Source organism: Notamacropus eugenii, chromosome 5, assembly GCF_028372415.1.
Source record: "Notamacropus eugenii isolate mMacEug1 chromosome 5, mMacEug1.pri_v2, whole genome shotgun sequence".
Lineage (NCBI taxonomy): Eukaryota > Metazoa > Chordata > Mammalia > Diprotodontia > Macropodidae > Notamacropus > Notamacropus eugenii.
The window spans coordinates 335,326,784-335,349,169 of record NC_092876.1 but is presented as its reverse complement, the minus strand read 5'-3'; the positions used below and the strand labels follow the sequence as shown (position 1 = coordinate 335,349,169).

General features: G+C 40.9%; 1 protein-coding gene across 4 annotated transcripts in view; it reads left to right on the top strand.

Annotated features, from left to right (window-relative positions):
- The first annotated feature begins 2,032 nt into the window (after nt 1-2,032).
- LOC140506450 (lactotransferrin-like) overlaps nt 2,033-22,386 on the top strand; it is a 69,015-nt gene continuing 48,661 nt past the window's right edge. The window contains exons 1-2 of one of the 4 annotated variants that reach the window (XM_072613635.1): nt 2,033-2,140; nt 3,216-3,313. The gene's annotated coding sequence lies outside the window, so the exon portion shown is untranslated. Of the gene's footprint in view, nt 2,141-3,215; nt 3,314-12,474; nt 12,520-22,386 lie in introns of those variants that run through there. The other 3 variants (XM_072613636.1, XM_072613638.1, XM_072613637.1) reach the window with 3 other exon arrangements.

Sequence of the window (22,386 nt, the reverse complement as noted above, 5' to 3'; positions counted from 1 at the left end):
TCCTGTCAGACCCACCATCATGGGTACTCCTGCCACCTGCTGGGCCCCGCACCCACTCTGGTGTTACAGACCTCTCTTTTGGACCCCCTAAGTTGTCTTAGGTAGGGAAAATGTCTCACTTTGACTTTCTGTTGATGCGGCCATTACAAAATTTGGTTTGCTTATTGTTTTAAAATTGTTTGGAGGGGAATGTTGGGAGAGTTCAGCATGGTTGCTGCCATCTTGACTTTGCCCAGGTGAATAAGCTTAATCAATACCATATGGCCAATGGCAATGATGATTCAGAAGAAGGCTCTCCCTTGGACGCCAAGGAGGAAAAGGATGTTATTGTCCATGAATTTGATTTTAAAAGTATTTATTAAGAGCCTGCTATGGGGTAGGCATCATAGTACCCATCATATAGAGACAAAAACCAAAACAATTCAGGAAGATCAGAATGAGGAACAAGGATGGCATTGCTTGGAGAAATTGGGAGATGAAACAGAGCTCTTTGGAAACAGCAGGAAGGAAGCAGGATACCCAAGCAATTTCCGTGGAATTTGGAAAGAGGCTGACTGAGGTTACCCCTCTTGAGCAAGCTGACCAAAGGCAGAGTTGTATAGTTGATAGCCAGTAGTTCTGGAGTTAGAGAAACAGGGTTCCAATCAGACTCTGGCGTTTCTGCCGTGTGATCATAGGCAAATTACTTAACATGGTTGGATCTCAGTTCTCTCTTCTTTAAATTGTTAGGGTGGGTTTGGGAGGGTGAAGAGGGTTGGATTATGTGACCTGTAATGTTCCTTCCAGTTCTAGATGTAGGGTCCTTTGGATCAGAGACTACTGTAATGTTAGACCTGGAAAAGAGCCTAGACATCACTGAATCCAAGCCTTTCACGTGGGTAAACAGAGCCTCAGAGAACTGAAGTGACATGGCCATTCAGCTTGTGAGTGACAGAATCAGAGCTAAAGCTAGAGTCCAGGTCTATCTGAAGCCTAGTCTGGGAAACCCTCTACTGTAGCATGAAGAATTTCTCCTCAACCCTTCCAAATTCAGTTCCTTTCAGAAAATAGTTAACAATCTATTTTAAAATGAATTTTTATTGAAGTCTTTTGTTTTCATGTCATTTAGATATTCCCCTTCTATTTCCCCACCTCCCTCTTAGAGAACCAAATTCTATTTTTTTTTAGTTTTAATTTTTAAATTTTTTTTCGATTAATGAGCATTTATTTTCTCTCTTTTCTTCCCACACCAAACTGAAAAAAAGGACAAAAAAGCAAAATCTTTGTAACAAATATGCATAGTCAAGCAAAACAAATTCTCACCTTGGTCATAATGCATGGTTCATTCTAGGCAGTTAGGTGAGACAGTGGACAGAGGGCTGACTGGGTCTAGAATCAGGAAAACCTGAGTTCGAATTCAAGCTTAGATACTTACTAGCTGTGTGACTGTGGGCAAATCACTTAATCTTGATTGCCTCAGTTTCCTCATCTGTAAAGTGAGCTGGAGTAGGAAATGGCAAACCATTCTAGTATCTTTACCAAGAAAACCCCAAATAGGGTTATGAAGACTAGGACAGGGCTGAAATGACTGAACAGCAAAAACAGCACATGAGCCACATTTTATAACAAAGAATCTTTTTAAAAAGGAAAAAAAATCAATAAAAATGAACCAACATATTACCCAAATTTGAAGTCATTTAGTCCGTTCTTGTGGGCCTTTCCCCCTCTACAAAGGAGTGAAGGCAAGTGTTTTTTCACATCTCTTTTTGTTGGTTTGCCTAGTTACTAAGTATCTACATACTCTGTGAAAGGTGCTGTTCTGCTAGGTAGTACTTGAATAGGTCTTCAGCTAAAGAAGCCAAGGTCTCCCATTGCATCCTGGGCCATCTCCAGTCATCCTGATGAATATCTGGTCACTGGATCCAGATGGTTCAGGAGGAGAAAGTGAGGCTGATGATCTTGCACAACCCTCCCTCACTCAAAACAAAGTCAAGTGCAAGTCATGTGATCATTTCTCTGATGTCATGGTCTTTGTTGAGAACAAAGGATGAACACAACCTGTGAGTAGACTCTGCTGCCTGAATGGGGACCTAGCTAGATCAGTAACTCAGCTCATCCTCTCCTGTCTGTCTTCCTCTCTCTTTTCTTCTCTTCTTCAAAGGTAGGTAAATTTGGATGGCCAGTGGATTTCCAGTTAACTTGGGGTTTACTGGCTAGATTTCTTTCTTCCTCTCCTCCCCTCCCCTCCTATCCCCTCCTCTCCTCTCCTCTCCTCTCCTCTCCTCTCCTAAAACCTTAAACCTACTGCACTCTGAAGCCCATAGATTGCACAACAATAGGTCCCTGCCCAAGCTCCACTTCAGGGCTGTTTTTTGGGCGCTCCTGACTTAAGAGTGATTATTAATAGTAACTGTTGTTCTTTCCCTCCAAGCTTGATTTAGTTATTTTTCTTTCACTCATTAAATTAAATTAAATTAAAGGGCCCAAGGTCTCCCATTGCATCCTGAGCCATCTGGATCCAGTGACCAGATATTCTTCTGGATCACTGGGGATGGCTCAGGAGAAGAAAGTGAGGCTGGTAACCTTGCACAAAGTCAAAACAAAGTCAAGTGCAAGTCACGTCACCATTTCTCTGATGTCATGGTCTTCTTTGGCAACAAAGGATAAACACAGCAGCAACCTGTTCTGTTAGGTGCTGGGGATATCCCAAATCATATTTGCTTTCTAAGAGCTTCCATTTTTCCAAAGAAAAGAGGGATATCTTCTCAATGCCCCACCCTATTCATTTTCCCCAAACAGATGGGGAAACAAAAGAGCTCATTATATTGACTCTGCCTTTCCCCAATGCCTACTAAAAAGCCTGGTTATTCTATCTCCCAAGGAGCAGCTAGGTGGCTCAAGAGATAGAGCATCAGACCTAGCATCAAGAAGCCTAATCTTTCTGAGTTCAAATCTGACCTCAGACACTGACTTGCTGTGTGATCTAGGGCAAGTCACTTAACCCTGTTTACCTCAGTTTCCTTATCTGTAAAACTCCAGTACCTGTGCCAAAAAATTCTCAATGAGGTCATACTAGTCAGATATAACTGAACAACAACAGCAACCCCCTCCACCCTCCAGGAGTCTAGTAGAGAGACCCTGCTAGGTGGTCTACAAGTAATCCTCAGCCTTGGTCACTTGCTCTTCCTCTAACTAACCATATAACTCCAAGGCATCTCATTCATCTCTGATTTTAGAATCATGGAATCCCTGGAAACCCTGTAGAAGAGATAAAAATGGACTTCCCCCTTTGAGAAGAGAGCAGTTGAAACAAGAAACCTTAATGTGTCTTCAGGTAGGACACAGCTCTAATAGAAGCCACAGAAATAGCCTTATTTTTCCAATTTGATTGAGCTGGGGAAGCAGGAGAATACGTTATGCTGATGCCGCATGCCAAAGCATGTCAAACACTTACTGACCTAAAGCCTGTCTCAATCAATGGGCAAATATTTGCATTAGAGCAGAGGGGACCATAGGGATCACCTGGTCTCACCCCCTCCCAGGCCAGAGGAGAGCAGAAGCCCAGAGAGGGGAAGGGTCTTTTGCTTCATGTAATTAGTTATTGGCCCAGTTACATATAGGACTGAACTCCTGAGTTCTCATTCTGTTTCACAACAGCCAACTCTCCAGGCTCCACATGAGTAGGTGGAAATCAAAACATAGAAAGCCATGGCCTAGACGTTCCCATCCCCAGGTCCTGCAAAAAAGCAGTAGGCTGACAGTCACTACTGCTGCTGCCATAGAAAGCTTTAAGGAGAGAGCTGGGACTTGGGATGGAGGTGGTGGTGGTGGGGTTGGAACGTGGAATCTCCTTCTTATTCTGCTGGTACCTTCTTTCTGGGATTATCATCTATCTACTTCCGGCTTAAACTACCGCACAGCCATTAGCCCTCGCTGGTTTTTTCCTAATTTATCAAGTGCTCAGCAACACCACAAATATATAACTATGAAGAAAGCATGAAATTAATATACTATCATGAGGATTCCATTTTTTAAAAAAATTACCCAAGAAGGCAAATTGCATGTACATGCTATATTTAGAAAACAACCCTTTAGCAATCTAGGTCTTCCTTTTGCTTGGCTCTCTTAGATGGTGAAATTCTGTTCCTAGTCTATTTCTGCCCCAAACCTAAATCAAAACCCTTAGTCTCATGTCCCCAGTACTAAGGATATAAATTCTGTTTTTCTCTGGAGCACAATCAATCCTAGGTTCAGGATGAATTCCGTCAATAGTCAATAAGCATTTATTAAGCTCTAACTAGTGTCGAGGCATTGGAGACAACAAGCAAAGACAAAGCTAATTAAAAACAACCCATTTCCTTCTCTCAAGAAGCTCACATTCTAGTGAGGGAGACCACACATAAATAACTGACACACAAGCTTAAGTATTTACTGACCCAAAGCCTGTCTCAATCAATCAATTGAAAAATATAAGAAAACTTTAGAGATCTCCTGACCTTACCCCCTCACAGCTCAAATGTAGTTTAAGCCCAAAGTAGATGGATGGTAATCCCAGAAAGAAGGCACCAGTAGTTGGGGAGTGGGGTGGGGGTGCCAAGGAAACTCCAGCAGAAGATGGGATTTGAGATGAATCTTGAAGCAAGCTGAGGAAGGTACGAAATGGAAGTCAAAAGAGAGAGTAGTCCAGGTAAGGAGGGCTGTGTGGAAAGAATGTTTTACTATATTGCTTGGAAAACATCTCAATTATTATGATGCTTAAATCCAACTTTATGTGATTCCAGAGCCTCTGCCTCACTTAAATCCAATTCAAGTGCAAATTGAGACATCATCCATTACATTGTGATGTCATCAGTACCCTAAACAAAGGACCAATGACAAGAAGGACAGCAATATGTTAGAGGTTGTTTGTGCCCAGAATATCGCCTGGGCTCTAACTCTTTTAGGAATGTTCAAGAAGGTTACAAGATCTTTTGGGTTCCCTCAGATTCTGAATCCAATTACATTAAAAATACAAACAAACAAGCACCCTAATCCCAAAATGAGATCCATTCCAAACATCAGCTGCCATGCATTGGACACATGCATGGTGCCTGCTTTGAGAGAAATCAACACTGATACAACCTAATCCTGTTTGGCTGTCTCAGATTGAACTCTGTAAGTTGATAACATGTAATTTGGAAAAAAAGTAAAATACTTTTAAAAAATAAAAAAAAATGAGGAAATAGAGGACTTCAAAGAGATGTAGAAAAAACATTTATGAAATGATTGAGGGGGAAGAAAGCAGTCAGAAGAATAATTTATATTATAATCTCAATATTACAAAAACAGAAACCCTTGAAGACTTCTGTAAACTGTGGAGAGTGAAATGAATAAAACTAGGAAAAACAAGAGAAAACTGTAAAGACAAACATCTTTGCAAGTTGTAAGAACTATGATCAATAGAGTGACCTTCATGGTTCCAAAGGACCAATGATGAAGCATGCTACTCACTTCCTAATGCAGAGATAATGATTCAGGGTGCAGAATGAAATCAATTTTTTAACGTATGAGGGAATTTATTTTGCTTTACTTTTCATATTTGTTACAAGGAATTATTTTTCTTTTATTTTTTTAATGGAGTGGCTGGGAGAAGAAGAATTAAATTATTTACTTTAAAAAATAAAACAATATGTATTTAATCCTTTCCCCAATTACATGTTAAACAATTTTTTAACATTTGGTTTTAAAGTTTCAAGTTCCAAATTCTATCCTTCCTTCCCTTCCTTTCACCCCTTTCTCTTCCTTGAGATAGTAAGCAATCAGATACAGGTTATGCATGTGCAATCATGTAAAGCATTTCCATATTAGTCATTTTGTATAAGAAGACCTAGATAAAAAAAGAATGAAAGTGAAAAATAGCATACTTTAATCTGTATTCAGACAATATCAGTTCTTTCTCTGGAGATGGATAATATGCTTCATCATTAGTTCTTTCGGATTATCTTAGATCATTGTATAGCTGAGAATAGCTAAATCATTCACAGTTCTTCATCATGCAGTATTGCTATTACTATGTACAGTGTTCTCCTGGTTCTGCTCACTTCATTTTGCATCAGTTCATGTAAGCTTTTCCAGGTTTTTCTGAAATCATCCTGCTTGTCATTTCTTATAGTACAATAATATTTCATCGCAATCATATGTCACAGTTTGTTTAGTAATTCCCCTGGTGATGTAACCCAAACATTCTTGCTTTGAGTTACCACAACCAGGACTTGTTTTGGGTCCACTCAAGTTTGTGTTTGGGCTTTGTCCAATTTTTTTTCACATGTACTCATATTCATCTCAATTTACTTTGCTTTCAACTTGCCCTCTAGGTGCATTTGCTGAACCAAAGTATGTGTCATTAGTGTGTGACTCACGAGTCAAAATCCTATATAATGTAAACTTTTCAGGACCTGGGGAGAGGGAGCCATACCTCCTTTCCAGATCACTCTCCTCTACCAAATGACCTAATAAATTTCTTCCTAAACCCATTTGAGATTTTGGGGTTTGTTCTCACATGCAACAATGTCCAGTGAAAAAGTGTGAAGTGTTATATGCAAGGACCAGCAAATAAGCCTTGTAGAAGCTGGATCATACAGTGTGTAAAGGGGAGTAAAATGTAAGACTAGTAAGGTAAGGAGAAACCAGATTGTGAAGGACTTTAAATTGGGTCCTGGAGGTAATTGGGAGCCACTAGAATTCATTGAATGGGGTGTGGGGATGACATAGTCAGATCTGTGTGTTATAGATGGTCTGGATGATGGACTAGACTACCTGGAGGCAGACAGACCCACCAGCAGGCTACTGCAACAGCCTAGGTGTGAAGTGATGAGGGCCTGCCTCAGGGGTAGGGTAATGGCAGAGGACAGAAAGGTTAGTTTCTATCTACTGATGTCCAGAGCAGGAAAAATTCCATCAGTTTCCTTATGATGGAAGTACAGGTGACATTCACTGGGTCATAGAGAAATCATAGAAGGTACGTTAGATTGCCTAGGCCAACTTTCCTTGTTTTTTAGAAGAGGAAACCATTACACTCAAGACAAGTGACTTGACCAGGGTCAGACACTGAGTTAGCAGCAGAACTGTGGTTAAAATTCTCTTGACTCCCAGTCTGGCCTCCTCAGTCCAGGGGTCTTTCATTGTACCTTATTGTAGAAAGAAGTCAGTTGTGAGATGTACAATACATGGTGGGATCTTCATATCCTGGTGATAGGATTGATTTTGTGGCATTTTTTGAGAGGCACAAAAAAATGACTGCCCCCAAATAATTTCACCACAGGCTTTTCCCTGTGATACATTCCTATATTTGTCATTCTCTTGCACTACAAAATACAACATTAACTCTTAGAACTCATTTGTCCTTGGTCTGGCAGCTACCTAACAGTTCACTGAGAGAATAGTTTGATGGGACTGGGGCCTTAGAAAATATCCAGATTATAGGGTACTTAAGAAGCGGGACTTTGAAGGGGCAGCATGGCTTGTCTGCAGTAGGAACCAGGAGGATGTGGGAAAGGAAAGGATGTTTAAAAAAAAGGTAGAGAAGGAAGGGTTTTATTTTAGTCCTAGGCTAGGAGTCAAAAGGCTTTGGGGTTCTAGTCTTGGGTATACCTAACTGTATGACGTTGGACAAGTCACTTTACCTCCATTGAGATTTTCTTGTATAAAATAAGAGGGATGCTCCCCAATAGGTCAAGGAAAGGGGGAAAGGTTACATATGTAACATATGTATCAGCTCTTTTTTGTGGTTAAAAAACCCCAAGGAAATTAAGAGAATAACCAATGATTGGGGCATGACTGAACAAATAATGGGGGTGGTAGGTAATAGAATGAAATTGTACTGTAAAAAATGACCAAAGAGATAGTTTTAGAGTAATCTGAGAAGACATATGTATATATAAACACATACACACATATTTATATCTATATATATCTATATACTGATCAAGAGTGAAGTGACAAGAATTAGGAAAGCAATTTATGTAATTAACAGCAACATCATAAAGACAAATAACTAGAAGATTTGAGAACTCAGACCAACACAACGGCCAGCTAGGATTCCAAATGACTGATGATGAAACATGCTGGCCACCTCCTGACAGAGTACAGAAAGAGGCTTTTTTTCATGGCCACTATGAGAATTTATTTTGTTTGATTATGCATATTTTCACAAGGGTTTTGGTTTTTCTTTTCCAATGGGGAGGTTGGAGAGAGGGAAAATAAGCTTTTGTTAGTTGAAAAAAATTAGATTAAAAGAAAGCACAAAAATATGAAATATTTGTTGAATGAAATATTAAGTAAAGCTGAATGTGTACAAAACAAAACTAGGAGGATGGACTGCATCAGATGATCTAAAGTCCTTTCCAACTCTAACACTAAAAGTCGATTTCACAATTTTGCCTGCGACTGTCCCTCCTAAGAAGTCCCTGAACTATGGTCTGGGTCTTGTCTTTCAACCTTTATGCCACTACTTGTCCTGAAAACCAGCAATCCTCCTCATACTGTATCAGGCCACTACAGGCTACAAACAAGCCACTACAGAGTACTGGTGTTCTCTAGCAAAGCTTACTATGAAAAATGACCTCTCTTCTTTCATGTGGAAAGTTTTCCAGGGTCAACTCCATTACTGAGGTCACAGACCTCTCCCCTTTTTCCTGTTGGCTTTGGGTATGGTAAGCCTTGGGCTAATCATTAACTTCTGGAGCAAATGTTAACCTTTGGAACCTTCTTCTATACTTACCTGTTGTCTCCTAAGCCAAAGTTTGTCCTCAACAGTCTTGGAAAGGGAATGGCCGATTTGTCCCTTAGTGGTTTAAGTAGCTACCCTGTTTGCTCCCAATAGGAAATAATTGAGAAAAGAGATACAGGTTTTTTCCCTAATAGATGGGAAGGAACCTAAAGAAAACACTGTATTCATTCCTCCTCTCCTTCACCCTCCTCACTCAAATACTTTTGACAGATGCCCATTTCCTTCCAACATACCACCTGAACTCTCTATAACTGATCCTTCCCCTAACCAGCCAGCCTTGTTTCCCACCACTCCCTTACATTCTTCTCTCAGTTAGGGTAGTGGTCCTCACTGCTATACAGAACGGTCATATTCATACCCTACTCTTAATCCCTAGAATCTTGTGGGAGTCAGTGCTGCTAAACAACAGAATGCACCTAGAAAATACAATAGGTTTATCTGATTTACTGGGAGTCCTTAGGAATCCTAGTACCTGTGATTTTGAAAGGTACCTCAGAGATGATCATCTCATTCAATTTAGTAATTTTACAAATGAGGAAAATGAGACTGGATGAGGTTAAGGAACTAGTCCAAGGTCAGAGAGCTAGTTAGTGACAGAGTTGAAACTATGAGGGTAAAGAGACCCCAAGGATTGATTGACATACTGAATTTCAAATTGTCTTTCAAGTGAATAAGCTTATTATAATTTAATGCAGGAAGAGGCTTGATTCTCGGATTCCCAAAAAGTGAGGAGAGACATGAGGAAATGAGCCAGTTGAATCTTAACCAGAGAACTAACTGTGAAAGTCTGCTTCCCTTTCCTCCATAGAAAGGTCATAGAGACACCTATTTCCCATGACCAAGATCACACAGTGTTGAGTTTTTTGTTTTGTTTTGTTTTTTTGGTCTTTCCATTTACCTTGCTGAAGTTTTGGTATTTCTTATTTTTTGTGATCTTTCTTGACTCTACATCAATGCAAGAGGAGCCTTTCTATTTCTTTGATGTTTTGATTCTTCATTTCTTATGCTTGCATTCCATTATATTACATGCCCCAATTCATTTAGTCATGTCCCATAAAATGGTCATCTACTCCGTTTTCAATTCTTTGCTACTATAAAAAATGTTGTTTTGGATATTTTGGTGTATATGGGATCTTTTTTTCTGTCTTTGACTTCCTTGGGTTATATGCCTTGTAGCAGGATGTCTGGATTGAGGGGTATAGACATTTCAGGCACTTAAAAAGGCAAAATTCCACAATGTTTTCCAGAACAGTTCCAGAAGGGACCACTCTACAGCTAGACCAACATTGTATGCTTGCCATTTCACATCCTTCCACTATTGACTACTTCTATCCATGTCATATCCAATCACCAAGGGTGTCTCCTCGAGCACCGTCTTGGGCTCTTTTCTCTTTTTCTTCTGTCCTATCTCACTTGGACATCACATCAGCTCCCATAGGTTTGCTTATCATCTCTGCACAGATGATTCCAAGAGCAGACATATCCAGCTCTAATTGATCTCTTAAGTCAAAGACCCATACAAAGAATTGTTTTTTGGATACCTTGAACTGTATGTCCTCTACTCAACATGTCCAAAAATAAAACTCATTCTTTCCCTCCAAATCCCACATCTCTCTTCCTAACTTTACTATTACTGTTGAGAGTACCACCATCTTTCTAGTCACCCAGACTCACAACCTTGGTGTCATCCTAAGCTCCTCACTCACACTTACCCTCCCATATCCAGTCTGTTGTCAAATCTCATGGCTTCTACCTTCACAACATTTCTTGTTTGTATCTCTTCTCTCTATATTCTGTCTTCTTTCACAGCTAGAATTTCTTCAGTTGGATAACGGTAACAGTTTTCTTCTTCCTTTTTCCTCTTAGCTTTCTCCATTTTATTCTAAACATAAGAAATAAAACATTTCCATAACATGGTGAAATAGAGAAGATGATTGCACATGAAACTGCAAATCTATTATGTACAACTTGCTATTCCTTTTAAATGTATAATAAAGTTATCATGTAACTTTCTTTTTTCCCCCTTTTTTCCTTTCCTCCCTCCCCATGGTTACCATTAGACATGAGTATGTATATATATATATATATACACACACACACATATATGTATATATATACATATATATGTAAAATCATTCTATACATATTTCTATTTATCAGTTCTTTCTCTGGATGCAGATAGCACCTTCCTTCATATGTCCTTTGTAGTTTAATTTGGGTATTTAAAATAGTCAAAATGCCTGAGTCATTTACCTTCTAATTGGTATCCCTGTCTTAAATCTCTCCCCATTGCAATTCACACTCCACTCAGTTACCAGAGTGATTTCCCCCACCCCCAAATATAGATCTGACTATGTCACCTTCCTTTATCCTCTCCTCCTGCCCCCTGCCCTCACTCAATAAGCTCCAGTGACTTCCTATTACCTCTAGGATCAAATATAAAGTCCTCTGTTGGACATGTAAAGTGTCTCATAATCTAAGCCTTTCCAGGGGGTTTTATTTTACTCCCCTCCATGGCCTCTGATTTAATTTTGCTGGCATAATGGCTGCTTTTCCTGGATGATACTCCACCTTAGCTTGTGTACTGGTTTCCCCTCACATCTGGGATGGTCTGACCCCTCATCTCTTCTTCTTTATTTCCCTGGTTTCATTCAAGACAGCTCAAATCCCACCTTCTTCAGGAGGCCTTTCCTGGTTCTCTCAGCTGCTAATGCCTTTCCCTCTGATATTAACTTCCATCTACTATATTATATGAGCAGCTAGGTTGTGCAGTGGTTTGGCCTGGAGTCAGGAAGGCTCATCTTCCTGAGTTCAAATCTAGCCTCAGACACTAACTTGCTGTGTGACCCTGGGCAAGTCATTTAACTCTGTTTGCTTCAGTTCCCTCATCTGTAAAATGAACTGCAGAAGGAAATGGCAAACCATTCCAGTATCTCTGCCAAGAAAACCCCAAATGGGGTCACAAAGAATCAGATATGATGGAACAGTCAAGGACCATTTTTTATTTTTATTTTTCGCATTTTTTTGTACCCTAGTGCTGAGCTACAATGTTTGGCACACAGAACAATTAATTAGTGAATACTGACTGATCAGCATCTCGCTCTCCTCCACCCTTCTTTCCCCTCATCAGATACAGGAAGGCAGGAGAATTCAGCCAGAGAGCAAGCTGCCTTCTCCTCCCCATGAATTCTGGGAGGGGCTACCAGAATTCCAGCTACTCTGCAGTGCTGACCAGTTGATTCATTTTAGACAGCGGACAGGAAGCCCACAGTATGGGGCAGAGAGTAAGAGGGCAACAGGAACGAGCTGATTTAGGCATACAGAGGGCCTTTGTTTGCCATTATGTCACTTATAAATTGAGCAATATTTGGCAACAAATATTGGCTCAGAGCGGTCCTTCCTCCACCAGGTCCCTCCTTTCTAATCCTCTACTCCCAGGCCCTTTCAGTTAGTTCATTTATTTTTGTTTTTAAGAGGGCCAGCCCTTGGACTGGCTTTAGTTTTTTCCTTTAAATTGTTTCAGGAAATTATTATTTTTCTGGAAGGAGATTTTGGGCAAATCTAAACCCTGTCCAGTAACAGGAGATGATGAAAAGTATGCAAATAGGTGCTGTATTCACTTAAATCCTTCTCTAAAGCTCTCTCTCTGTCCTCCCCCTCTCTCCCCTCTGTCTGTCTGTCAGTCTGTCAGTCTGTTTGTCTCTTTCTCTGTTTTCCTTTCAGCTTCTGGGTGAGTGAAAAGAATAACTCCATAAAGAGAAGAAGTTGGCATGGTGAGATGAGAATAGCCCTTGGATAGAATACTAGAGACCTGGCTTTGAATTCTAACTCTCTTCTTACAAAGAATTGTGTTATAAGGGGTTTCTTTTCTTAATTTTGGAGGATAGAGGAAATGAGATGAGTCTGAGAAGAAAAATATATCATATTCTCAGTTTCCTTATCTGTAAAATGGGGCAAATAATATTGGCAGAATTTTGGTCCTAAGTCTTGCATGGGTTTTGATGATACATGTAAATGGCTGTATGATTGCCAGTTTAATAGTGAGTTTAATGCAAGAGAATTTAAGTACCTTGAGGGTAGGGACTTCTTCACTTACAATTTTGCGTTCCCAGCACCCACCATAGTGCCTCGAACATATAATAGGTATTATTTGATTAGTTACTTTGGCTCCTGATAGAGGGAAGAGTAGCGACACATTTCTGGGGAATTGGTGAACTTTTTATATTTATTTTCCAGGTTATATCAGGAAGTCAGTGTTTTACCTCAGGTCTACCAATGTGGGGGACTGTCATTTCATGCCCATGTAGTTGTCTAGTGCAAAGAGAAATGGTTCTAGAGTCAGACAGTTTGGGTTTGTTCGTATTTCATCTCTGATGCTTCCTCCTTGGGCAAGTGACTTAATCTTCCTGGGTTCGTTTCCTCATTTATAAAACAAAGAGGCTGGATTGGGGGGCTTCTAACATTCCTTCTAACACTCTTATGTTTGCTCTGTTAGCTCTGGAGAGGGCGAAGGCAGCAAATGATCCAGCCTTTCTGAAGCATCAGCTGAGAGCTTTCTCCTGCATCACTTTTTGGGGAATGTGTCTATGTGTATGTTTTGGGAGGATGAACTCCCATCTAGTTTATACCTCCGGATTTCATGCACATAGACTAAATCTCTCTTACTGCTGCTGATTTTATTTAGTTCATCTGGGCCTCTCACTCATCTGAAGAACACCTATAAAATGCCTATGATGGGCAAGGAGTAGTGTTGGGTACTGAGGATATAGAATTAAAAAAAGGGGGCTGGCCCTGAGGCAATTATATTCTAATCTCAAAAAGAGATAGTGGCCACTCTGGATAGGAAGATGCTTTGACAGGTATGACCACAGCTGTCTGGTTTTATTCTTTAGTCATGTTTGACTCTTCATGACCCCCTTAGGGGTTTTCTTGGCAAAGAATCTGGAGTGGTTTGCCATTTTCTTCTCCAGTTCATTTTACGGATGAGGAAACTGAGGCAAATAAGGTGAAGGGACTTGCCCAGGGTCACATAGCTAATTAGTGTCTGAGGCTAGATTTGAACTCAGGTCTTGGTGACTCCAGGCCTGCCTACCTTTGCCTCTCACTATTAAAGCTTTTCACATCTTAGCTTCCTCATCTATAAAATGAGCATAGCCATACCTGTCCAAATAACTTCACAGGGTGGTTACAGTCAAATTACACAATGTTTGGAGAAGTGTTATAGCTTTGTTATAGCAATGTGAAGTATTATTGATTACTTCCTGTCTTAACATCTCTCTCTCTCTGTCTGACACACACACACACACACACACACACACACACACACACACACACTCACAGAGAACTGGCTTGTTTTAGATCTTCCAGAAATGGTAAATGTGGACATTAACATTTCATTATTATTACTTTCACATGGGTTATTTCATTAGCTTAAGGAAACTTTAGTACCAATGCCGCTTGGCAATTGATAACCTTAGAAAGTTGCAGGGACCCTAGAGATTAAGTGGGCCTCGGAAGTTAGACCTGAAATCAGGTCCTCTCCACCCTGAGGCTGGCCCTTTATTCATTGCTTCTCAGGAATTCTCTGTACTAAGTAACAAGGGACTCTTGCTCTCCTAGTGTCCTTTGCCTTTGCCTCCTTATCTTTCCCTCTCTTCTTCCCATCCCACCCCAAATGTTTTGCTGTATCTGGTGGAGGGGGGGGAGAGGAGAGTCTGTTTTCTGTTTAAGGTGGAGTTGATTTTTACCATATGCTTACTGAGATGGAGTTACCACACAGAATAATAATGTGAGGCCCCCAAGGACAGGGTGGGTTCCATTACAAAACAGGATATTGGGGTTGATTTTCTCTAGGGGAGTGTCCAGCCCTGCCTGATCTTGGTGTGACCTTTAGAGGACTGTTTCTCTTTAGAGGAACCTGGGGAGGCAGAGTTTGAAAGATTCATTGTGCAGACTTTGAGAGGGCCAAGTACCTGCAGTTTGCCATCCTCTCCCCACACCCCCTCCAGCTTCCAGCCTTGGTGGTTCCTGAGTTTCAGGTTACCTAAAATCCTTTCTCAGGTGCTCCAAAGTTTTCTGCCACACAGCCCTTGGAAAGACTGCTCATTGTAGACGGTGGGGGTCTTGGGTGGTGGGTGAGTGGAAGCTCAAATACCTCATGCCCTCTGGTTCTTTCAGTTTATTTTTTAGAATCCTTTTTATTATTAAGAACTTTATTGGCATAATAAACATGACCATGTCCATGTGCAAAAAGAAGAGAGAATTCTCTGATTGTTCTACTTGTCTTACATATCTCCCTTTCTGTTTCGTTGCATCTTTTAATGTTTCATTGATGTTCTTTCCTTTATTTATTTTTGGATTGCTATCACTCTCCTCTCTTCTCATTCTCCCAACTTCTCCTTTCTATTTACAAATGTCCTTCTTAAAATGTGCCCACTATGGAATACAATAATCCGGATGATTTATGATAAAGAGAACAATGGAACTCTGCCTTCTTGTTTCAGGAAGCTCAGCCTCTTAATGCAACACAAAGTCACATTAGCTTTTTTGATTGCTAATATGCACTGCTGACTCATATAGAGCTTGTGGGCCACTAAAACCCCCAGATCCTTTTCAAACTCAATGAAGTTTAAGCATATTTCCTCCACCATCTTAGAATTTTAGAACTCCAAGGGACTTAAGAGATCATCTTCTCCAACATGATAATATTTATAGATGAGAAAATTGAGGATCAGAAGACATGGCTGTTGACTCCAAGATCTGTCCACTTAGGGTCTTTCAACTCATCATGCGCTCATCTGAACAAAAGTCAGAGCCTGGGCAATTCATCAGAATGTGTCTTCTGTACTCAGGAAACACAATAATCCCCCAAACAAACCAACAAACCCACAAATCTTTCCTTTTAGCATCCCAGTCTCACTCTCATTTCTATCCGAATCAGCTTTTGATCTGGAACCAAGCCTCATTCTAGGCCCTTGTTCAAGCTTTTCTGTGTGCCTTTGAAGTGGAAGGAACACATCTGGAAGTGGAAGGGTAAGAATATGAGAGAGAGAGAGAGAGAGAGAGAGAGAGAGAGAGAGAATGACATTCTCCAACTGATCAGGAAACACTTTTCTTTCTCAAAGATGAAGGAACACCTGACTTACAATGATACTTCACTCTTGTTAAACCTGACAGGATGGAAGCCAAGTTGCCTGTTTGAGCACAAGTTTCACACTCCTGAGGATTAGTTAATTTTGTATTTCTTCATTGTCTTTGAAATAGCTTTTTTTGTAACTTCTTTATGAAATCAATAGCAGTGCTTGATGTTGCAACAAGGGCCTAGCAATCTGTGTTTTTACTACCCACCTGACTCAAAATACCTTTCCTAGGGTAAGGTAAAAAAGTTGGTCCTATAACTGAATTCAATTCATTTTAATCAATCTTTCAACAAGTGTTTATTAAGAGACTGTTGTGTGTCAAAGACTGGGAAAACAAAGACAGCAACACAACAGTCCCTATTCTCAAAGAATGGCCATTCTATCCTATGGAAGCATATATAGATTACATGCAAAGTCAATACAGTGTAATGGTGGACAGGCATTAGAAGCAAGATGATTGGAAAAAACCTCATGGAGAAGATGATGCTTCAGTGTAGCTTAGAAGGAAATTTGGGAGTCTAAGAAGTTAAGATGAAGGAGGAGTTAATTCTAGGCATGGGGAGTAGCCTAGATAAAGTGTGACATATAAAAGGTTTGAAAAATATAGTTTCTGGGTAATTAATCATTTTATTACTTATGCTAACAGATAATTAATAAAAGAGTCAGTAGCATTCCCCAGTGCCAAGACCCCTCATGGAACCCACTCAATGCTTATATGCCATTGAAAGAATGGGTGTTTCTGAGGGTGGAAATCAACTCAGATTGGTAATGACAGAATGAATATTATAATAAAAGGTGGGTTTATTTTAATGAGGGTTTGTGGGGTGTGACTCTGATCACTCAGTCTTGGTCAAAGAGACATATATATATATATCCATATTACCCTGTTTAGGGTAATCTAGACAAAAGAGAGAATTTACTTCTACTCAGACAGGTCTGAGTAAAACACAATGGGCCAGAATCCATCAATTCACCTAAACTAAAATTTCTTTACCTTTTGAATAGATCTTAGTTTTCCCAGTAGGGCGAGTCTGCCCCAGATTTCAAATCTTTATCATCTTTGCCCTTCAAAGGCTCGTTGAATAACCTGCAGGGGACAAGGAAATAGAAGGGGGAGGGAATCTTAGTTCTAATTCAATAATTGGTTATTAATATGAGAGAAATAATAATTTTTCTCAAAAGGGAATATAGGATCGTAGATTTAGAAATGATGTCTTAAACCCAATATGTCCAAAACACATTTCATTAGTCCTCCCCTTTCCTTCCCACCCCTATCCTTCTTTAAAACTTCCTTATTCTCATCAAAGGCACCATCATCCTCCCAGTCACCCTGGTTCCTAGGTACCATCCTCAACTCCTTACTCTCTTTCCCCCTCCCACATCCAATTTGCTGCCAAGTCCTATTGAATTCTCTTGCATATGGTGCTGTCTTTCTTCTGACATTGCTGCCACCCTGGTGCAAGCCCTCATCACCTCCTGCCTAGACAACTGCAATAGCCTGCTTTGGGGTTGCCCTGCCTCATTTCTCTCCTCATTCTAGTCCAGCCTCCACTCAAAGGCCAAAGTGCAGGTCTGACACTCTCACTTCCCTATTCAGAACAATTTAGTGGATTCTCTATTACCTCTAGGATCAAATGTAAGATATTCCTTTTGGGTATTGAAGCCTTTCCTACCTTTCTAATCTTCTAGTCAGGGGATATAGGTGTTCAGGGAGGACCAGCACCTCTAGTGTGATGGCTGCCGAGCCCTTTTCAGAGCTACTTATCCACCTTTGGTGTCCACCTGTCACCCAGCTCTCACCTTTGACTCCAAGAAGCTGTAGCATGTTCAGTGGTCATACCCCAGTTACACCATCTTGGCAGATGAGCTAAACCAGGTAACCAACAGGCCTCAATCCCATCCGTGAGTTAGGGAGGGATGTCTACCCCAGGCTTGTGAAGACTTCCTCAGGTGGAATGGGCCAATGTGTTCCACCAAGGCTGCTTAAGTAGGCACTTAAGGTGGAATGCTTAGAGCTTGGTCAGACATCAAAGATGCCAATCATCCATGGTATCCCAGGTCATCCATTGCCAGTGGTCCTGACTTTTGTCAACTTTGTGCAACTCTTTCTCACTTAAATCCAATTCACCTTGTGATATCATTGGTCCTCTTCTAAACGAATGAACAGCAGCAGTCTTCTTACATTTTACTGTATCAAGTGAGAAAATAAATGACCAAAAAGTCACAGAGGCTACACAACCAGTTAACTTTTAAAATACCAAAAGTTCATAGAGGTTATCACAACCATAGTTGTGATATAACAACAGTTAACTCTAAGAAATAAAAATGAAAAGAAAATAAAAAATAGAGTCAAAGGTAGCCATAAACAAAACACTTTCTTTACTCTGTTGGAGGAGGGAAACTAGTCGGGACCTCCTCTAGAAGGAGACCCCTTTTAGTGTGGCCAAATCTGAATGCAAATAGCAACGGTTACACAGTGAGCTGTAGCCCTGGCAATGAGGGGCAATGAGACACGTTTGATCCATAGCCGGGCTTCATGACCAGAATGTGGGTCCTGCAGGTGCTTGGCCAAGATCAGGGACCACCTTGTGCTCATGTGAAACAATTCTGGGATTTTGCTGTAACTGAGATCATCCAGAGGGTGAGTGCAAAGGAGTGTTGTTATGCCAAGCTCAGGGCACAGCTTGCTTGCTAGGCCTTAGCTCTAGAAAACAGGGCTTCTCCTAATAGTAAAAAGAGAGGGTTGGTCTTGCCATGGGAATCCTGAAAACTGCCCTTTACATACTGGCCTCCTGGCTATTCCTAGCACAAAATTCTCTTTGTCTTATTTCCGTGCATTTTCATTGACTGTTCCCCATATCTGGGATGTTCTCCTTCCTCTCTGCCTCCTGGTTTCCCTGGCTTCTTTTAAGGTTCAGCTTAAAACCAACCTCTGGCAAGAAGTCTTTCCCCAAACTCACCCTTTTGGAGAACTCATTTACTATTGTTTACTCATTCGTCAAGGAGTTTTTGTTTATTTTGATGAGGTTTACTAGCTGCTTATTTCCAAAGTGTCCTTTCATTTGAGGGAAGATTTTCAGCATTTTGTGGTAAGCTGGCAAGAAGTTAACTGTTACCTTCCCTTTGAGAGAGCTCAGGGTTGTGGCTTTTACTGAACCCTAGGGATGTTTGATGTGTGGATCTAATTCTGGTGTCACACACCCCTTGGAGATGTGAGAATGAGCAGCCATGGGGGTTGTGGATCCTGTCTGTCTCTCACCCATTAGGCTTTGGTTACAGGGGTAGCTGTCTCCTTACTGTCAGAAAAGATGGAAATTGCAGTCTCCCTTAGAGATAGGGGGGGCTAGATACCATGTCAGAAATCTTTCCATGTCACAGGTGAGCCAGCCATATCTTCATATTAATGACCCAACAACACATATACTTTGAGTATAAATGAGGAAACTCATGTCAAATGAAACTAATTGTTTTGCCTAAGGTCACAGAGGTAGTGACAGAAGCAGAATTTTAACCCAGGCCCTCTGACTCAAAAGCAAATGATCTTTCCACCATACCACACTGCCTTTATGTGCTGAATTTTGAAATGTGAAACTTGTCAAAACAAGGTTCCCTCACCATCACCACCACCTACCTCTCTGCAATGTTCTTGCAAAAATAAATGCCTTTGTCAGACAGACTTTCCACAGGAAATAAGTTATGACATCTCTCTAGGGATAGAGTTCTTTCATCTGTAAGATGAGGCAGGGGAGGGTCTTGATTTCTAAGATCTCTTCCAGAGCGGACCTTCATTCTATGATGTGCCCAGCTAGAGAAGTCAGTGCCTCAGTGTTAAAGATCTAATGTGTCCAGAAAGAGAATGCTGTGACAGGGGGAAGCAGAATGGTGCCTAGTAAAGAAGGCTGACTGGGTGATGCTCACTACCTGTGTGATGTGGGGTAGGTTAGCTAACCTTTCCAGGTTTCATTTCCTCTGTAAAATGAAGGAGTTGGACTAGTTGGTCCAGATCAATGTTTAGAATCAATGATCTTGTGTCAGTAGAAATCTTCATGCTCTGATAAATCAATGTGTTGTTGTTCAGTTGTTTGCAATCCTATGTGATGCTTGGTGACCCCATTTGGTAAAGATGTTAGTGTGGCTTGTCTTCTCTGACCCGTTTTACAAATGAAGAAACTAAAGCAAACAAGGTGAAGTGACTTGCCCAGGGTCACACAGCTACTAACTATCTGAAGCAGGATTTGAACTAAGATCTTCCTTACTCCAGGTCTTCAACTCTATCCCCTGCACCACCTCTCTGGCCTAAAGTTGATGTGTATTTGTGTCTTAGTCTCTCTTTTTTCTTTCAATTATTGTCTTTTTTATTTCTAGTACCTTTGTTTTTGGGGGTTGCCCCAAACTTCTACCAGAAACAGAGCACCATCTTAATATTTTCATCATTCCACCAGTGCCTTAGTGTGGCTGTGATTCTGATCGCTGAGGATTCACATCAGGATTGCTCAGAGGGCAAAGGAAAGGCTCTCTGTTGTGTAAGAGAAAGCTACAACAGTGAAAAAGTAAGGAAGTGAAAAGGTCATCAGAGAAAGGTGTGATCTAAAAACTTCATGTGGAAGGATTGTGGTATAACAGGACCACAACCTAAGCCCTTCAATGATATCCTTGCAATGTCCAGGGAAATCAAGGAAGGCCCCTAGCATGTGGGGTGGAGCCCCTAGGCTGAATTTAAGGGAGGCCCTGGACAAAGGAAGGGTAGGCAAGGATTGACTGGGATCTGTACCACTGGAAGGAGCATTCATGATGAAACTTCAGATTTAATTAAGGAACTTGAGGGTCCTCAGAACCTAGTAGAGCGTTGTCTGTATGGGAGCTACTTCAATGTTTACTGAACTGAATTCCAGAGCCAAGGAGAATGTGCTGAGATTGTGAACAGGGCTGTGAGAGAGAAGAAAGAGATGAGGACGCCTGGGTAACCCATAATGGGTTGTCTTTGCATGCAGCACCAAAAGGGAAATGCAACTTCAAGTGTTGTGGTCTCTGGGATCATGTCTCATTGCTTTACCTTCAATTGAGGTTTTTTATTTGCTTTTTGTCTAGTTGTTTCAGTTGTATCTGACTCTTTTTGACCCCATTTGGGGTTTTCTTGGCAGAGATACTGTAATGGTTTGTTCTTTCCTTGTCCAGTTCATTTTCCAGATGAGGAAACTGAGGCAAACAGGGTTAAATGACTTGTCTAGGGTCACAGAGCTACTAAGTGTCTGAGGGCAGATATGAACTCAGAAAGATGAGTCTCCCTGATTCCAAGTCTAGTGCTCCATCCACTGAATCACCTAGCTGCCATTTTTTTTTTTTTTTTTGCCTCTGGATGCTTTTATTTGCCTTTGGAAACATACTTTGTCGATAAAAGCAATTCACCAAAGGTTGTTACAAGCAAGGGGATCTGGTTTTGAATGTGCATCTCCCCTATGATAGCTGCATCTGAGGCCTGCTCTTAAGGCCAGAAATACCAAGGCAGTGCTCTTTGCTAGGTAATCTCTTTTCTTTTTCCACTGATCAGAATAACTTGAAGAAGACTGGGAGCCCACACAGGTCCAGAAAGCTAAGTTGCTCTTTGATATGCCATTGGGACATAGATACCCACCAACTCTGGACTCCATGGAGCCTCACCACAGTAGACTACTTGTTCTACACATCCCGAGCTTTCCCACTGCTATGCCTGGACTTCTTCTGTACCTTGTGCTTGGGACATCTTCTCTTCCCCTCTTTCCCCTGGTGAACTCCTACCCACTTCTAGGTCATGTCTTCCCTGCCTTCTCCCCTCTCCTCATCCTCCAGCACACACACACTAGCTGTACATCCTTGGGCAAGCCATTTACCCTTTGAGGGCCCCTAGACAACTAAGGTTGTGAGTTGTACAGCAATTGCTGATCTGCGTTGGTAGGGAGATTTTCCTATACCAATGAAATCTTGGGTCTAGATAGAAAAAAGAAATACTATTACCATACTTGACAGTATGAGGGATTAGAGAGAAGATCCATAACTAAGGTTTCTGCTTCCTGAGCACACAGCATAGTGCCTACAGATGTCAAGCCCTTAAAAATGTGTGTGGATTTGTTGAACTTCACTCAACCTTCATAAGTCCAAGTGCTTCCATGTTTTTCTAAATCAACCAGTCCATCATTTCCACATCACAGCAATATTCCTTTCTGAATTCAAGTAACATCTTTGTTCATAGGATCCTTTAGGTTAATTTGGGTATTTATAAAAGTCAGAATGACTTGGTTGCTCAAAATTGTTCTTAAAACAATACTTCTGTTTGTCACAATGTTCTCTTAGTGTTGTTTATTTTACTCTTCATTATTTCATGGAGATCTCTCCATGCTTTTCTAAAATTATTGAACTCATAATTTCTTATAGCAGAGTAATATTCCATCATAAATATATACCACAGTTTATTTAACCATTCCTCAATTGATGGGCATCCCCACAAGATGCCATGGGAGATGTCTT